The sequence below is a fragment of the Erinaceus europaeus genome, chromosome 1 (assembly GCF_950295315.1).
Source record: "Erinaceus europaeus chromosome 1, mEriEur2.1, whole genome shotgun sequence".
NCBI lineage: Eukaryota > Metazoa > Chordata > Mammalia > Eulipotyphla > Erinaceidae > Erinaceus > Erinaceus europaeus.
In genome coordinates, this window is record NC_080162.1 from 11881354 (window position 1) to 11899002 (window position 17649).

The window sequence follows — 17649 nt, forward strand, 5'->3', positions numbered from 1 at the left end:
AGGCATGCTACTGAATTTATTTTGCCCACCTCTCTGATGCTATTCTGATTACTTGTTCAGTCTTGGAAACTGCCCCCGCCCCCCCCCCCCCCCCACACACACACACAACCCTGCATCGATACACACTGCTGAAATATACTTGTATTTGGTTTGAGTAAAATCAAGTTGGAGGAAGGGAGAGGACAGATAAATGAACAGGATACAGGAGCTGCGTGCTGAATCTTAGACCCTCAGATGCCTGAGCTCTCTCTAATAGCCACTGTAATACAGCGGGGTGGAGCCTTGTCTAATGAAGCACCTATTTCAATATAAAACTCTGTGTAAAAATTCTTCCTGGTCATTGTCCATCGCCTCTTCGGTTCATCTTACTATTTGCTGACTTTATGATCTGCCTTTTATTGATTGACACAAACAGAAACTTTGCTGTTTTGAAGATGTGACTGAGACCTTAGGCCTACTACACCCAGCTAAGCGGCAGACAGGGAGTATGGAGTATACCATCACCAGTTTCTCTGCACTGGTTTCTGTCGGGAAAGGGAAAGTCTGTAATCCTTCCCAGCTCCTGAAAGAACACAGAGGTCACAGGGGTGGGGTGGGTGGGGAGGTGTGGTAGAGGTAGGTGGTGGTGATGTGACTTTTCAAATGAAGACCAATTCCAAAATAAACACAGCCTTAAAAAAAAAAAAAAAAAAAAAAAAAAACCTACAGTCTCACCCCAGGGACCTCTGTACTCGTTATCCTCTGGGATTTTCCAGGGATATCCCAGCACTGTTAGTCTGTCCCTGTGGCTGTCAGCAGGCAGAGCAGCTCAGCCTGTGGCCAGGCAGGAAGAGGCTGTGCTTGGTTTGTGCAGCCCGTGATGTCACAGAGACTGTCTCTCCCTCAGCGTTGTGCATACCACCTACCACCATCTAATAAACAGCCCGGCCTCCAGTCCTCTCTCACCTCCTACAATACAATAGACTTAACCACTGAAAGTGTTGTGAATTCTGAATTGTTCAGTGATTGTGAAAATAAAGCATCAGGATTCAAGCTGTTCTCCTGCTCCCCTAAGAAGGATAACTTATTAAAGGCAATGTGAAGGGAAGACTGAAGAAACCTTTATGAGACAGCTTTATGCCTTTCATAAAAGTAAGTAGTTCTTTGGGAATTAAAGGTATTTTTAAAGGAGAGACTAAGCTTCATTTGCTTGGAGATCTGTCCTTATTAGTAAACTGCTTTTCATAACACCACACACACACACACACACACACACACACACACACACACACACACACACACACACACAAAATGTAGAAACTAACTTCAAAGTCATAGAAGTTCACACTGCTTGGTTAATCTTTAATGAAAGGAATGAAAGCTATGTTACTTTTTAATAACACTTCCCAAATAAACTGGAGGTAAGAACAGCAGTCAGAAAACTGTCATAATTTCTCTTGCAAATCCCAGGGAAAAGAAAAAAAAAGAACATATAACATAAAAATAGCTCCTTGTCCCAGTTCTTCTTGGCTCTTGTATAAATACTAAAAGAAAGGACTGAGATGCAAATGGAGGTTTCTTTGCTTTGATCCTATTTTATAGGACCTCCTCAAATCTGAAAACTCTAAGGTGAAAATGATTTTATAGACGTTGATTTAGAATGATGTATTTGTAAAATCTGGATGACCCTTAGGGCAGTTTTACTTTATTAAACTCTTTACATTGAAAAATGTTATTGTAATGTAAGTTTATCTTATGCTCATGGATTTTCTTAATTAAAAAGGTAACTTTTTCTTTTTTAAAAAAATGTATTATCTTTATTTAATTAGCTACAGACAGCCGGAAATCAAGGGGAAGGAGGTGATAGAGAGGGAGAGGAGAAGGAGGAAAGAGAGAGAGAGAGGGAGAGGGAAAGGGAGAGGGAAAGGGAGAGGGGGAGACAGAGGGAGGAGGAGAGTGCCAGGGAGAGGGGGAGGGAGAGGGAGAGGAGGGGGGAGGAGGAGGGAAAGAGACCTGCAACACTGCTTCACCACTTACAAGGCTTTCCCGCTGCAGGCAGGGACTGGGGATTCAAACCTGGGTTTTTACACATTGTATCATGTGCAGTCAACCAGGTACACCACCACCCAGCCAGCCCCCAAAAGATAACTTTGTCTTGTTTATTTATAAGTATGGATAATTCTCCATAAGATGTTCTCCAAAGAGAGAATTCTACTTTCAGTATTTCTGTTAAAGAGATAACCCTAATTTCAGTTATCTTTATCATTTTTCTTTCTTTTATTTTAGATCACTGCTTAATTTCACAAAAATATGAAGTATGAAGCGCTTCACAAATCTGCGTGTCCTCCTTGCACAGAGGCTGTGCTAATCTCTGTATTGTTCTAATTTTTTGTATATGTGCTGCCGAAGTGAGCGCTATGATTTTTCTTATTGCTTTAAAAATTATTTATCTTTTAATGAGAGAGACAGAGAGAGAACCAAAGGATCAGTCTCCACATGAGTTGCTAGGAATTAAACGCAGGACCTCACATTTGAAAATTCTGCACTCCACCACTGTGCCAGCTAGCTACCAAGCTGTTATGATTCTTATAAGCATCCTATGATCTTGTATTTGTGTCTCCATGTTGAGCAAATTGCAACTTTACTTTATCAAGATAGTTTATAGACAGTAATTGACCTCATAAAGTTCAGATCAGAAATAGAGAAGTAAGAAAGACAGTTAATCCTCGGTGTTAAGACTGCTCAGGATAGCTATTTTTTTTTTAAATTTCCATAATCTGTATTTATTCACAATTTCAAGAATTATAACTGGAGAATTACTTTACAGGTAGACAGACAGACAGATAGGCAGACAGAAGAAACACAGTCAAAGAGACCACAGCACTGATTTTTTTTTCTCTAGTATGGTGGGGGCTATGCACCAGGCAGTCTCATAACATGTCTGCAGCAAGCATCCTTTCCCATCCAAACAAAATGATCATTTCTAGACTTGGAAGCATGTCACCCCAGTTTTATCCCTGGCATCACATGTGCCAGACATGCTGTGGTTCTTCCCTCCTCTTTTCTACATGCTAATAAAAGCAAATAAATCTTTTAAAGAGATTTAAAAATAAAAGCCAATTATTTCATTACTAATGCTGACCCCCTCTATCTCTCTCACTTTTAGCTACTGTGTATCTTATGAAAAAAAAAAACAAACAGACAGGGACTATTGTCATCAAACTTCCTGAATTTGTTCTAGGCATTCTACTTTCTGTAACAGAAGAAAGTGGTTTCCCTGTTTTGAAGTGTAGCCCTTCCATGTGGGGCACTGACTCCTTCCTAACTCCTTCTCTTGACTTATTAAAAACTAAAGTCCAGGGAGTCAGGAGGTAGTGCAAGCGCACATGGTGCAAAGCACAAGGACCTGCATAAGGATCCCGGTTCGAGCCCCCAGCTCCCCACCTGCAGGGGAGTCGCTTCACAGGCGGTGAAGCAGGTCTGCAGGTGTCTTTCTCTCTCCCTCTCTGTCTTCCCCTCCTCCCTCCATTTCTCTCTGTCCTATCCAACAATGGTGACAACAATAATAATAACTACAACAACAATAAAAAACAAGGGCAACAAAAGGGAAAATAAGTAAAATTAAAAAAAAAAAAAACAACTAAAATCCATACTCCCAGAGGGTGAAAAAATAGAAAAGCCAACAGGGGAGGGGATAAGATATGAAGTGCTGGTGGTGGGAATTGTGCAGAATTATACCCTCTTATCCTATGGTCTTGTCAGTGTTTCCATTTTATAAATAAAAAACAAAAACAAACAAAAAGCCTAAGGTTTCACTATTCTCTCTTTCTCTCTTGTACTATCAATTTCTTCATTTTTGCAATCTTTTTCCTACAAACCACATATTTTTCTCCATCATTCTAATACTGAGGAATAAACTTTAAAACCTTTCCTTTGACCTCAACCTTCTTCATGCATTACATTATCAATTAATTTGCCTTCATTTTATTTTCCTGCAGAAAAGGCAATATATATTTTTCCACTTCATCCTCTCTTCTGCCTTTAATCCACACAGGGAGACTGTCAGTTGACGTAAAGCCAGTTGCCAATTATCTGTAACACTACAGAGTGCCGTGCATGGCTGGCCATACTTCCCTTTATATATCACTTTGTCCCTACTCAGTCATGCAGGCTAGCCTGAATTCCTATTACCCTCCACACTGCTTCTGTCTCTGGTTTCTCCTCTTTTGTATCTCTTAATATTGGGGTTCTGTGTTCTTTTGATTTAAAGCCATTCCATGCAAAATAGATGACTGTCTTAAATCCTTGTATTGAACTCTGGCGTGCCATCCATACTTGCATATCTGACTGTCTTATTAAAATCACTGGAGTTGGCAATAGATTAGACATACCAGGCTTCCATATAATGCAACCTTTCACCACTCTCCTGTTCCCTTTACACTCAGAACTAAGGCCACCCTTACAAGCCTATAACACCTCAAGGTTAGATGCATATATTCCAGCATCTTTATGCTTGATGTTATTTCTGTTTTAAATACCTTACATTAAATACTTCCTTGTTATGGTATTTAAGCAAGCCAAACCTCCTATCTTCTGAGGGGTCTAATCTGATCATCTAATCCAGTTTTCTAAACCTAGTCTCAACTCTGACACCATCTTCCCAGACAATACTTTTAGTCTACCTGCATGTTAGCTATCAAGCTCAGGCAAAAATTACTACTACTAATAATAATAATTATAAACACATAAACAAAGATAAGCATTATTCAACAGGTTGTCCTAAATTATTTTTGTGCAATACCAACTTTAATTTTATGTACACCTCTACTATAGAAGATCAATGAAAAGTTCTCATTTCAGGAGATTTTCAAAAAGAACATTTTTGTTCTTGTTTAACTTCACAACACTAATTCTGATAGTCTTTGTAATTTCCCTGTTATCATTACTATAATACGAAAGAGAAAATAACGTATTTCTAATAAAATGGGTTCATATGCAAAAAAAAATTACTAAAGTCATAGGCCCCTTGGAACATATCTAAAATGGAATTCCTAGCTTCTTCCCACACAAAGATACCTCTTTTAGTCTGCTCTATTCTTACCTTTTGCTTCCTAATTATTAAACCATTTGTCCTGCCTTATAACTTACTGCCTTTCAGCCACCAAGTTGCAGACGCTACAATGATGCCATCCTGACTTTCTTGCTCAGATGACCACACCAATGTATCTTGGCACCTCACCCCTCCAGAGCCCTGCCCCACTAGGGAAAGACAGAAATAGACTGGGAGTATGATTGACCTGCTAACACCCATGCCCAGTGGAGAAGGAATTACAGAAGTCAGACCTTCCACCTTCTGCATCTCAAAGAGAATTTTTGTTCATACTTCCAGAGAGAAAGAATAGGGAGGCTTCCATTGGAGGGGATAGGACACGGAACTCTGGTGGCATTGTATCCCTGCTATCTTACAATCTTGTTAATTATTATTAAATCATTAATAAAAATAAATAAATACTGCATTGCAAGCCAATAAATAAAGTAGCTCTTTTAGCCACTACCTCGTGACCTTACCAAATGTGCCTTATTCACAGAACTTATTTCAACCTAAGATTGTTAACAGCCTACTTGCACACCTATTATTTGATTCATCCACGAGGTCTAAGTTCTTTCTTGGTAAAATCTCAGACTTTTTTGTTTATTGCTTTACTCTTAGTGTTTCTGTGTCTGGCACAAGAGAAGTGCTCAAGATGAAGCTGACAGTTGACTACTTATCTTGTCTACTGAAGTGGTAATGGGGACTAACATCAGTTAATAAAACGTTCTGGTAATATATTCATCCATGCATCCTTGCTGTCCTTACTTTAACAACTTGGTTGTTCTTAACTTTAACAACCTGATAGTATCAGTAGCCAAAATGAAACCCTTCTCTAGCTGCGGTTTACCTACCACTGCGATGGAAAGCATAGGTCAGAAAAGTTGCCTTACATCAGTTTCTCCTTTCAAAAATATACCAAGCTTTGACATGGTAAAGACCTAATCATATTAGACTGGAATAAACTGCTACTTTCTGGTAAAACTTCTTATATCATATATTTATCAGACTGGGGTCCCTTAAAACGTCTGTGTTCTTAACATCTGTGACTTTAGGTTCCTTTAAAAACAAAGCAAATTCAAATTCCATGCTGATTTGAATTAGAATGCAGCTTTACTATCCTAATCAAAAAGTCTAACTGATAAATTATATTTCTATATTGCTAAGCCCAGCACTATTTCTTTATTAAGATTTCTATTTGATCTCAGTAATTCTATTGTTAGTTTTGATCTATAGCCAAAAAGAAAATGAAGAAGAAGGAGGAGGAGGAGGAGAAGGAGGAGGAGGAGGAGGAAGTTGTTGAAGTCTAACAAGGCTATCATTCTAGCACAGTTTTTGTTAGTTTGTTTTTCACAATCCAAGAACAGTGTTGACAGTGGGAGAGTTTTATAACCACAAGTTCAAGTCTCAACTTGCCTAGCACATACATAGATGTGTCTGTGTTCATGCTAGGGATGACTGTATTGCACCTGGAAGGTTACTACATTCACCTATTTTAACCAAGATACCAAGAAGTAAACGCAGACATACTTTTATCAGAAAAATTTTATTCGAGATAGCTGACTGAACAAAACTAATGAGTTAAAAGGTCAAGAAACTAGAAGTGTGATACGTTTTATTTTTAATGAAATATAGGTAAAATATTTCTTTATATCTAAGAAATGAAGATTATGAAAAATATTACTTATTTTACAATGACAGAGAACCCAAGGAGATGAGTTGAAAAATTTATTGAAGCTAAAAGAAATCTTTTGGAAGGAAAATAATTTTTAGCCTTTGAGTCTAATATTGCCAAATCTTGATCTAAAGAGAAACTCAAGTTATGTATCTTGACTTCTACCTAATATATATATATATATAATATATATATTATATTTATATATATATATTATATAATATATATTATATTATATATATTATATATATTATATTATATATATATTATATATAATATATATATATACACACACAGAAAAAAAAGGAAGAAAAAAAAGGAAGAAAAGAAAAAGGAAGACATTTACAGAGAGGAATTCTTTCTAAGAAAATGGATAAAAACTGGGAGTCTGGCAGTAGTGCAGTGGGTTAAGTGCAGGTGGCGCAAAGCACAAGAGCTGGAGTGTAAGGATCCCGGTTCAAGCCCCCGGCTCCCCACCTGCAAGGGAGTTGCTTCGCAGGCAGGTCTGCAGGTGTCTGTCTACCTCTCCCTCCCTTTGTCTTTCCCTCCTCTCTCCATTTCTCTCTGTCCTATCCAACAACAACATCAATAATAACAACAATAATAACTACAACAATAAGACAACAAGGGTAACAGAAGGGAATAAATAAATAATTTTTAAAAAGAAATGCTTTTTAAAAAGAAAATGGATAAAAATTAAAACATCATACCTACTTAAACTATATTGAAAACGAAAGTTCAGTTAGCTCTATTTTATTAAGTAATACAATGTTAAGTCTTTGGACTTTAAAAAGAAAACTACACCCATATGCAATTGAATATGAACAAGAATACAATTGACATACTAGAACCAAGACATTAGATCAATTCTCTGTTTCAAAATATTTTTTCTTTTTAATTTTTTAAATATTTATTTATTTATTTATTCCCTTATGCTGCCCTTGTTTTATTGTTGTGGTTATTATTATTATTGTTGTTGTTGTTGTTGGATAGGACAGAGAGAAATGGAGAGAGGAGGGGGAGTGAAAGATAGACACCTGCAGACCTGCTTCACCGCCTGTGAAGCGACTCCCCTGCAGGTGGGGAGCCGGGGGCTCAAATCAGGATCCTTACTCTGGTCTTCACGCTTTGCGCCACCCGTGCTTAACCACTGCACTACAGCCTGACTCCCTCGAAATCTTTTTTCTTAGGCGGGTGGTGGGTCTTCTTTTCTTTTAAACTACTTGTTATTCAGTATTCTGGTACTTATCTTTTTCCTAACAAGCACCCTATATAGAAAAATTCTGCACCTCTGCACTAGTGTATTTACTAATAGTAAGTAAATATTTGGCACTTGTCTGATGAATTTTTAAATTACATCTCCAGTATTTCAACAGAGACATATCCAGGTAACAGTGTTAAAATTTTAACTTAAGACTCAGAGAGGGAGTTGGGCGGTGGCATGCCATGTTAAGTGCATATAGTACAAGGCTTATCAGACAATGCTTTTTGTTTTGCCCTTAGAAATGATAATATTTCATAAGTGCATTGATTCAGTTATATTTCGTATACTATAGCCACTTTATTTAATAAGTACAGGAATTTATAGAAAAGGATATTATTTATTGTAGTATGATGAGGTAATGAAAGAGAAACAGTCTAGAATAATAAGAAAAACATATATTTAAAATATGCTTGTTCATTTCCCTCTCTACCTCATCATATTACATTCATTTTGTCTTAATTTTCCATTCATGAGGACACAAATAAAAAGTTTCCTCGGGTTCACTATTAGTTTTTCTAGTCAGCAGAGGATTTATGTATTGTATTTAGTTTTCCATTAATCAAATATATTCCCCTTGTGAAACTAATATATGTATATTATTTATAAAATTAAATACTGAAGAGAAATAAAATTACCACCACCTAGATATCCATCCATCTTCATAACTGTAGGCACACCCTAGCCCGGGGCATTATGCATCTCATCTCTCCTGAGCCCTAATCTCTCACCAAGGGAGAGAGAACACAGCCTGAGGGAGGGCTCTCCCTCAGGAATTCCCTCATGGGAATGCCACAGCATTCCCATGGGGCACTGGGGTGTGAGTTCTGGTCAGGCACACGCAATGTCATATCCCCTACCTGGTGAGCTACATCTCAGACTTACATAGTTGTGCTGTGTGAACTGAGGCAACAATGCCACCCTTTATATCACCTACTTCACCTCCCAACAATATCTGTATGTATCAGGGCGTCCTGCCTAGCGACCTTTTAATTCTTTCATCTTATATAGCCCAATTCCTAGTAAGGGGTTGACATGTTTTCAGATTTTATCATAAAACACCACTACTGAAAATGCCACAATACTTTGCACATACCTTGCACTCTTTCTTTCCTTCTTTCCTTCTCTCTCTCTCTCCCTTCCTTCCTTCCTTCCTTCCTTCCTTCTTTCTTTCTTTCTTTCTTTCTTTCTTTCTTTCTTTCTTTCTTTCTTTCTTTCTTTCGTCTCCAGGGTTATTGCTAGGGCTCGGTACCTGCACTACAAATTCACTGCTCCCGGAGGCTATTTTTTCCCCTTTGTTGCCCTTGTTTATTGTTGTTATTATTATCGCTGTCATTGTTGTTTGATAGAGCAGAGAGAAATGGAGAGAGGAGGGGAAGACAGAGAGGAGGAGAGCCAGATAGACACCTGCAGACCTGCTTCACCGCCTGTGAAGTGACCCCGCTGAAGTGACCCTCCCCGGGGGCTCGAACCAGGATCCTTACGCTGGTCTTTGCATTTCGTGCCATGTACACTTAACTCGCTGTGCTACCACCAGCCCCCCTACTTTAATCTCTTTTAAAACTTGATTTCAGGATGTATAAATTATGTTTTAAGTTATAAGTCTACCCAGACACCAAGAATATTCCTCTCTGAATCGCACTGTAGTAATCATTGTGTTCAACTAATATTTATAGCATTGGGAGACTATTTAAAAGTACTGGGGGCTGGGTCGTGGTGCACCTGATTGAGCACACACATTACCAAGTGTGAGGACACAAGTCTGAGCCCTTGCTTCCCACCTGCAGGGAGGATGCTTCCTGAGTGGTAAAGCAGGTCTACAGGTCTTTCTCTCTCCTCCATATCTATCTACCCCCCTTCTCAATTTCCCTCTGTCTGACCAGATAAAATAGAATGAAGAAAGTACAAAAATTCGGACACCAACAAAACAGCTCACTCGCACACTGTGTTGCTTTGCCATGCGAGCGATCCAGGTTCAAGCAACCTATTGAGGGGGTAGAGTGAGGGGGGGGGACATCTGTTTTTGTTATTGTTATCAGCTAAATGTATTGTTAGCTGCGGGCAGTTCTAATCATTACTCTTTCAGTGCGAAAGTATCAGAAAAGAATATAGAGCCAAGACAGGGAAAAGCAGAGAGGATTATAAGAGTTTTAGAATGTGTGACTTATCACTCTTTCAAACTCTGGAGGAATGGCAAAATACTTAAGGCAGCATTTCTTCTAGGAGTCAAAGTCTAAGAGGGCACATGGATGCTTTTATTAGAACCAGATGTTGACAACATTTGACAACAAATTGAAATACACTGTCTTCAAAAAATGCATTTTTAAAAATACCTAATCAAAAATTAAATAAACAAACCCTAATATGAATTGTAGAATCAAAGACAAGAGATAAGATGGGAATCAAAAGAGGGAAAAAAGACAGGAAATGTGTGTCTACCATGTCCTTTCTATAGTTTGTCTTGTTCTTACAGAAACACTTAAGTTTAAAGACCTCGGGAGTCAGGCGGTAGCACAGCGGGGTTAAGCGCATGAGAGTCCTGGTTCGAGCCTCCACTCCCCACCTGCAGGGGAGTCGCTTCACAGGCAGTGAAGCTCCCCCTCTCTGTCTTCCCCTCCTCTCTCCCTTTCTCTCTGTCCTATCCAACAACGATGACAACAATAATAACTACAACAACAATAAAAACAAGGGCAACAAAAAGGAAATAAATAAATAAATATTTTAAAAAAGAAAGTTTAAAGACCAATTTAAAAAAAAAGTATGCAGCCAAAATGCCACCATATCACTGGAGTTAAAGGGATATATACATATATATTTTCTTAATTTCAGGAGAAAAGGTAAGATTACCTAAACCATGATGCATCTGGGACACAGCAAAGGCTAAAAGTTTGATTATTCAAAGCTTCACAAGTGATCTAGAAATAGTTTAAAGTGGTATCTCGGGAGTCGGCAGTAGCACAGCGGGTTGAGCGCACGTGGCACAAAGCGCAAGCACCGGAGTAAGGATCCGGGTTCGAGCCCCCCCCCCCCCCCCCCCCCCCCGCCTGCAGGAGGAGTCACTTCACAAGAGGTAAAGTAGGTCTGCAGGTGTCTGTCTTTCTCTCCCCCTCTCTGTCTCCCCTCCTCTCTCCATTTCTCTCTGTCCTATCCAACAACAACATCAGTAACAACAACAATAATAACTATAACAATAAAAAAGGCGTATGTCATGAGAGACCTAATGATAAGGAAGTACATTATTTGTCAGAAAAGTCAATGAATATACAGACAAGTGAAATAGCAAATTAACAACCTATTAAATTGTTCTCCAAGGAAATAATAAAATAAAACAAATATCTGTTTTCATGCATACTATGCAGTTAAATAAATAGGAAAAATACAATGGAAGCATAAATGGAGATAAATTTTCTACATTCCAAGGAGTAACGGACAATATCCTAACATATTTATTTTGTGAAACTATTATGGGAGCAAATAAAAAAATTATAGTTTTGGAGTAAATTTGGAGATTCATAATGGAAACCTAAGAGGCTGAAGCATAAAGTTCACAAAATTCACCATAATTCCATGGCCACTTGCATTGTACTTGACAAATTATTTCTAAAATAGTTTTAGGAAAAAACCGAGCAACAGAGGAAAATGGAAACTAAGTAGATGAACAAGATACTACATTAAAAAGATTTAGCTTTCCCCACCTGCAGAGGGTCGCCTCACAGATGGTGAAGCAGGTCTGCAGATGTCTGTCTTTCTCTCCCCCTCTCTGTCTTCCCCTCCCATTTGATTTTTTTCTCTGTCCAAAAAAAAAAAAAAAAAAAGATTTAGCTTTGGGGCCAGAAGGTGACACACCACAAGCAAGGACCTGGGTTCAAGCCCTCAGTCCTCACCTGTAGGGGGAAAGTTTCACAAGTGGTGGAGCAGTGCTACAGGGATCTCTCCTCTGTTTTTCTTTTCCTCCCTCTTTCTGTTTCACCCTCAAAAATTTTTATCTTTTTCAATTCCTCTCCTGGGGATATATCCAAAGGAAATAAACACACCTATCTGGAGAGATCTCTGTACACCTGTGTTCACAACAGCACAACGTGAAACCATCCAAATTCCTAATATCAGATGAGTGGCTAAGACAGCTGTGGCTGTGAAATCATCTTCTTTGCTTCATCCTCTATGGAACTTGAAGAAATTATGTTAAGTGATATAAGTTAAACCAATGATATCACTTTTAAGTGGAACTTACAAAATCAACCAGGAACCAAAAACTCAAAGCCAACCTTGGACTCGGTAAGGCAGACTGCACCAAAGTAAAAGATGTTGGGGAGGGAGACGTTGGGAGGATGTGAAAAGGGTCATGGGGTCTTGATGTATCTATATGTCAACAATCATACTGTAAACCACTAAATCCCTAATAAAATGGAAAAAAAAAACTGCTCCTGGCAGCCATTTTCTCTAGAAATTGAGAGAGGGAAGAAAAATAGGGAGAGAAAAAATACACCTGGCAGACCTGCTTACTATATGTGCTTAACCAAATGCATCACTGCATGGCTTCCAAAGTGTGGGATTCTCAGGCATGAAGTTTTAAGTTTGAACCCCAGAATCTCATGCCTTGCTTCACTCCTTTGCTCTGTCTTTCCCATTAATATATAACTCTTTAACATGAAGTTATTATTTATTCTGCTTTATAGATGCCGCAACTTATGAGGCTAATGAACAAACCTAAGGCCATGCAGTTAGTAAGCAACAGAGGACAGATTAACTCAGAGGGAATTGTGAAGGAAACTGTAGAGCTGACTCCTGATCACCAAGATAAACTGTAATTGTGTCAGCAGTAGTGACAGTGATCATAATTATCAGTAATAACACATTACCCCACACAGTTACTGACAAAAACTATACATATATTTAATCTTTGTAAATGATTCCAAACCTTAGTTGTCTAGCTCTTTCTAAGAAATATCAATTAAGGACAAAATATTAAATGACTGTACTTGGAAATTCTTCATCAAAAGCCAGCTGATTTCATTCCCTTTGTATATTAGTGCTAAAGACTCTCCCTCAAAAAGGACCACGGGAGCATCTCTATAGTATGTAGGCATTCGCCTTTTTCTATTATTATTTTTACCAGAACACTGTTCAGTTCTGGCTTATGGTGGTGAGGGGGATTGAACCTGGGACGGTGGAGTCTCAGGCGTGAGAGTCTGTGTGCATAACCATTATGCTATGTATCCTCCGCCCAAGGTTAGACTTTTTTTTTTCTTGTTCCATTCTGATTATTCTGCCATAGTAAGACAACAAGTTCACTGGAGAAATCAACATGTAGATGTGTACAACAGACTCAGATGACGCGGAAAGCGAGCTGACGGTGTGTTTTGTTACCAATTCAGAAATATTTCCTCAAACTTTAAATGTGGGTGGTCAAGCAGGGGCAGGAGGAAGCTCACCCAGTACAGTCCATGTCTGACCGTGTGTGTAAGGACCCGGGCTTAAGCCCTGCCCACCATATGGCAGCACCTGCACAGTGACAGCTCCATGAGTGGCAAAGCACTTCTGTGTTGTCTCTCTGTCTCTCTCGCCCCTCGCCCCTCTGGCACCTTTTAGCTAAATGAAAAGTAGTGGAAGCTTGCGGGCACAGAATCCCAGTAATAAACCAGGTAGCTAAATAAGTAAATTTGCACCCAAATATCAGTGCTTTGTTTCAAGACTGAAACTGATTTCTGGCTCCAGGGTACACAAATTCAGGGTATCCTGTGTTCTATGAGGATTCAGAGTAACCGAGTAGCTATTTAACCTTTGAAGCAAGCTGTGCTAATTCTTGAAAACAAGAATGTCCATTGCACAGAATTATAGTATGTGATAATGCATGACTTATCATAAATAATAAATCTTGGGGAGTTGGGTGGTAGCGCAGCGGGTTAAGTGCACATGACGCAAAGCGCAAGGACCAGAGTAAGGATTCCGGTTCGAGCCCCCAGCTCCCCACCTGCGGGGGGGGGGGGGGGGTTGGTCGCTTCACAGGCGGTGAAGCAGGTCTGCAGGTGTCTGTCTTTCTCTCCCCCTCTCTGTCTTCCCCTCCTCTCTCCATTTCTCTCTGTCCTATCCAACAACAACGACATCCATACCAACAACGATAACTACAACAATAAAACAACAAGGGCAAGGGCAACAAAAGAGAAAATAAATTTTAAAATATTTTTAAAATAATAAATCTTTTGAGATTTCATAACTTTCACTTCTTCATTTTTCTTTTCAGTACTTATTGTTTTTGCCTCCAGGGCTTGGTGCCAGCACTGGGAGCCCACTACTCTCAATGGCCATTTTTTTTTCTTCTACCTTATTCGACAGGACAGAGAGAAATTGAGAGGGGAAGGGGAGGTAGAGACGGAGAGAGAGGGGGCCAGGTGGTGGTATACCGGGTTGAACGTACATAGTGCCAAGGGCAAGGACCCATGCAAGAATCCTGGTTCATGCCCCTGGCTCCCCACCTTCAAAGGGCATCTTCACCTGTTTCCTCTCAACAGAGCAACTTTATTAAAATCTCCTATTCTAGTTCACTGAGGCAGAAGTACCAGAAACACAAAGTCTTCTGGGAGAGGTGAGCAAGACTAGCATCTCCTTGGGCCTGGGTTCACATCCAAAGTGTAATATTTGGATCGATCACACACATGGACTTACATAACCGCTCCCACCGAGGCAAGCCTGGCGTGACATCTGCCGGAGACATGCTCCTAAAAGAGTCTGTTTAAATTTTTCATCAGGCTGCCTTTATAAAAAATGGAAACAGTCTTCTCCAAGTAGGGGAACAATCTACTAAGAAGATTAGAGTGTACAATTAACTTTTTCACCATCTTCTTAGGACTCCTATGCTTTCTATGTTTAAGACTTCAAGAAAGTGTTTCACTTTGAAATTAGAAGCTTTGGAAAGTCAGTCTGGCACAAAGAAGAGCCTTTGTCCTGGCAATGGAGAGCTATGTGCTAGAACAATGGGGCCACCTCACTCCTGTCTGCCCTGGTTGTCAGTACTCTGTATAACAATATCTTTTGTTTCCTTCTCAAGGCTGGGGAGGGGATGAGAGCAGAAATACCAACTGGGTGGGGAGGTCGGTGGTAGCGCAGCGGGTTAAGCTTACAAGCGCAGGGACTGGCATAAGGATCCCGGTTCAAGCCCCCGGCTCCCCACCTGCAGGGGAGTCACCTCACAGGTGGTGAAGCAGGTCTGCAGGTGTCTATCTTTCTCTCCCTCTCTCTGCCTTCCCCTCCTCTCTCCATTTCTCTCTGTCCTATCCAACAACAAAGGGCATCAACCACAACAATAACTACAACAAGGGCAACAAAAGGGGTAAAAATGGCCTCCAGGAGCAGTGGATTCATGGCTGCAGGCACTGAGCCCCAGCAATAACCCTGGAAGCAAAAAGAAATAAATAAAGAAAAGAAATACCAACTGGGGGAGCCCATTCCTTTCCTTCTGCTGCACTGCAGATTCTTTCTGAACCAACTCCTGTGTCCTCAGTGACATTTCAGTACAGAACAGAAGGCCAGCTTTCCCTTTTCAGAGGATTCAGGAACCCTAAGAGCAGAGGAGGTTGGCCACTGCTTTTGAAAATGAAATATTACGATTCAGTCGCTCTCCAGTAAAAAAAAAAAAAAATGTTTCAGTTCTGCATGCTTTACAGAGAGGGAGGTGGGGGTGGTTTAACTCTATATCAGATTGTAGAAACCTGCTGTGAATGCAGAGAAAGATCGTGTGGCTTGTCTAATAGTTGTCTTTTATTAAAAATAAAGACAATAAATAATAGCAGCACAGTTTCACTCTATATACTATATGCTGCAAAACTGAAGTAAAAGCAGCTTTTTCTTTTTTTATTCTGGTATCATTTCTCCTTCTACGTTGAGAGGTTTATTCCAACCGTGTGTCTGAAATTTATTTATCAAGAGTGGCACATTAGCTAGAAGGAAGAAAGAGAAAATTTCTGAGGGCGACAGTGTTTCTCTCGCCTAAAGGGAGAGAGCATAACTGTTCTTTGGTTACAATGAGAACCAAATGATAGACTCACCTTCAAGATTATCTTTCAAAGTCATGAAGACGAAACTCATGCAAAGGATGGTACGGTGTGTCCTCCCATCGCCCTAGAGGTACACAGAACACCAAAGCAAATATTGCTTCCCTAAGTTCAAAACGTTTACTAGGTTTTCAACCATGATATTTGTTGACAATTCTTAGGCCTTTCCATTTCTTTGTCATACCATAAAAAGCATACACATCCCACAGATGTAAGGCTTTGCCACAAAGACTTACTGGGCTGTTGATTTTTTTTTTTTACTGAGGGGAAATTAACTTAGAACCAAATTAAAATAAAAAATAAAATTACTTGAAATCTTTTTGGTGAGCTGGAATGAGTCTGCTTCTTTTTCAATAACAGCCTGACACGTAGGGCATGTTGATGTGTTTCAATAACAAATCCACTGAAATCTCACATGGTTATGTTCTATATCCCCGTTTTTGTTCTGTTTGTATTTACTTCTAAATTCCTCATTAAGAGGAAAACTCTGTCAGGGGAAGCATGGCTCTAAAGATCTTTCTTTGACAGCCTGCCATTTAAGTCCCTAACATTCAGGTGTAACAATACTGCCAGAAATTCTAGCAACTGCTACTTCCGATGGAGGGAGAATACTGACTAAAAGGGGGAACAAAGGAACTTTCAGAGGCAATGAGATAAATCTTGTTGAGGGAACAGGCTGAAAAACTGCATTCATCAGAATGAGTAAAAATACACTGGAGAGGACTGCATTTCAGTCAAGCAAATGATATTTTCATGGAAACATCTCCCTAGAAACACCAAAAAGTTCTAACATTTTATTTATTTATTTATTTATTTATTTATTTATTTATTTATTTATTTATTTTTCAGTCTCCAGGATTCTCACTGGGGCTTGGTGCCTGCACTATGAATCCACTGCTCCTGGAGGCCATTTTTCTGATTTTGATTGCCCTTGTTGTTGTTATTGCTATTGTTATTACTGTTGTTATTGTTGGATAGGACAGAGAGCAATTGAGAGAGGAGGGGAAGACAGAGAGGGGCAGAGAAAGACAGACACCTGCAGACCTGCTTCACAGCTTGTGAAATGTCCCTCCTGCAGGTGGGGAGCTGCGGGTTTGAACCCGGCCCGTCCATGTGCACTTAACCCACTGTGCTACCGTCGAGTCCCCAGTTATAACATTTTTAAGCACAAAGAAGTTGTTTTTCAGTATTCTCTGGAGTACTGCAATACAAATAAACCTTTTAAACATATTTTGGGAAGATGTGAAATAGTATCGAAGACAACAGTCTTACAACTCCCCCCAACCTCTAAAATCAAAAGTCACTGCTAGATATCTGCATGAAAATCAAGGGCTTCCTGCAGTCAGCCACACATCTCTGCTACAAGGCCACGTTTCACTGAGACATTACCACGGGCAACTCACTACTAGGAGATTCAAGTAAACATTGCTGAGACTGCAACGGAAAGCCTTCCATTAAACTGCAAGTCCAAGCTAAAATTCGGGGCTGGGCATTCTTGCCACATGTTCCCTTGATGACACAAGGGATGTTGGGATTTCCCAGCTAGATCTGAAGTGAATGTCCCAGCTGTGATCTCGCTCCATAGAATATACAGGTG

At 39.7% G+C, this 17649-nt stretch overlaps 1 protein-coding gene, 1 long non-coding RNA gene and 1 other non-coding gene across 3 annotated transcripts in view; 1 reads left to right on the plus strand and 2 right to left on the minus strand.

Annotated features, from left to right (window-relative positions):
- ANK3 (ankyrin 3) overlaps positions 1-17649 on the minus strand; it is a 306521-nt gene that overhangs the window by 266859 nt on the left and 22013 nt on the right. The gene's annotated exons all lie outside the window — the stretch shown is intronic.
- On the plus strand, positions 272-5806 carry LOC132541703 (uncharacterized). The gene is made up of 2 exons (XR_009552804.1): positions 272-1131; positions 5690-5806. It is a non-coding gene; the product is annotated as an uncharacterized LOC132541703 (long non-coding RNA).
- LOC132542784 (U6 spliceosomal RNA) lies at positions 2291-2395 on the minus strand. The gene has a single exon (XR_009553759.1). It is a non-coding gene; the product is annotated as a U6 spliceosomal RNA (small nuclear RNA).